Source organism: Megachile rotundata, unplaced genomic scaffold (assembly GCF_050947335.1).
Source record: "Megachile rotundata isolate GNS110a unplaced genomic scaffold, iyMegRotu1 scaffold0694, whole genome shotgun sequence".
Lineage (NCBI taxonomy): Eukaryota > Metazoa > Arthropoda > Insecta > Hymenoptera > Megachilidae > Megachile > Megachile rotundata.
Window position 1 is genome coordinate 1,994 of NW_027473991.1, and position 1,993 is coordinate 3,986.

The following is a 1,993-nucleotide window of genomic DNA, read 5'->3' on the forward strand; positions in this document are numbered from 1 at the left end:
GGTATCTATATGGGAGACGACGGTCCGAACATACCGGACGATGGGGCAGCGTCGTTCTCCGCCATAAGTTACCGCGGGTCAAACAGACCCAATATACGTATAAGCGGAACTTTGGCAAGTACGAATAATCGTTGCTAAAATGCATCGATCTGACATAAACTAGAATTATGTTCAAAGTAAAATTAATGAAATTTTACACGAACTGTGAAGGTGTCCTAAGGCAAAATTTCTCTCGTACGAAAGACTAAGTATTTTTACTTCGATACTTTCGTACCATGAGAAATGATATGAAATGGCAATTGGTGGTGCATGGAAATATGACGAACGACAACGTAAGTTGGGAAGTTCGTAAAATTTTTAAAGTAAAAATCGACTTTTGAAAAGTTGAGCAAAAATCGCACTTTTTCACTATAAGGTTCAGTGCGTAAGAGCCGGCGTCGCCGACCATTTGGACGGCCGTTCGGTATCTATATGGGAGACGACGGTCCGAACATGCCGGACGATGGGGCAGCGTCGCTCTCCGCCAAATGTTACCGCGGGTTGAAAAGGACCCAAAGTGTGGTAAAAAGCAGAACTGTGGCGAATGACGAGAAGTAACTGATGTTAAAATACATCGAATAATACATGCTAAGATTACGTCCCCAAAATAAAGTTATATAAAATTTTGCAAAGCAAAATAGAGGTGTCCTAAGCAAAAATGTGTCTGCCGTATGGAAAAAAGGCAAAGTTTATAGAAATTTTTCTGGACTTCGGCACGAGACACACGAGATATATACTTAGATCGTACTAATAAAGAGAGAGGTGTTCTGAGGAAGGCCAGACACCTCTCGTACGAATGCGAGATACATGTTTATTTCGCGACTTCGTACAACTTTGTGAGAATTAAAGAACGAAGGTTGAGATATGCGACTCGCACAACAAGATGTGGACGACGAACATCTGCGAAAGCAACGAAACGCAAAGTTTCTAATACAAGAAGTGTCAGAAATATATGATCTCTCCGTGGTCTATCCTCAGTATCTATGTCCACGATGTTACAGTGGAACATTACGATTTGAGGAGAAAGGCCCCTAATAAAAGTGTTGGAGAGATCAAATTAATTATAAGTTTGAGAGTGTGAATGAGGTTTTAACATCACACTTATAAATTATATTATATTATAATATTAATATAATAAATAATAGTTGATTATATTATTAGACATAATAATATATATATTATATAGAGAGCGAAAGTGTGAAGAAAAGGGTGAAGAAGGGGGGGGAAAGGCAAGGAAAGTAAGTGAGAGGAGAGGAAAAAAAAATTTTTTTTTTGTTCCTCGTTCGCGCGAAGCGCGAAGAAAATTTTTTGAAAGCAATACGCCGTTGGACTTAGAAAAAAAATAGAAAGGCACGCGCGCGCGCGTAGAGAAAAAAATAAAGCCATGAGCGCCGGCGGACTTAAAAAAATAAATCTCATAACGCGGCTGAGACTTCGAAAATGCTAAGTACTACACGGTCGGATGTTAGAAAGACGGAAAGCAATACGCGGCCAGGACATTGAAAATGAGAAAGCAATACGCGGCCAGGACTTTGGAAATGAGAAAGCAATACGCGGCCAGGACTTTGGAAATGAGAAAGCAATACGCGGCCAGGACTTTGGAAATGAGAAAGCAATACGCGGCCAGGACTATGGAAATGAGAAAGCAATACGCGGCCAGGACTTTGGAAATGAGAAAGCAATACGCGGCCAGGACTTAGAAAATGTAAACGACGCACCGAACCGACTATGCGGAACGGAGTTTCGTCGATAACTCGAACAATTGCGCACCCGAACGTGCCAAACTGGTACAGGAATGCTAGAAATACGTTACTTTATCTATTCTAAGCATTAATTCAATAGGTTGTCAGTAGCCGATCCACCGAACCGACTATGCCCGGGGGACATAGTCGCGGTTGCGCTCCGTACCGAACCGACTAAGCGGAACGGAGTTTCGTCGATAATTTCTACCATT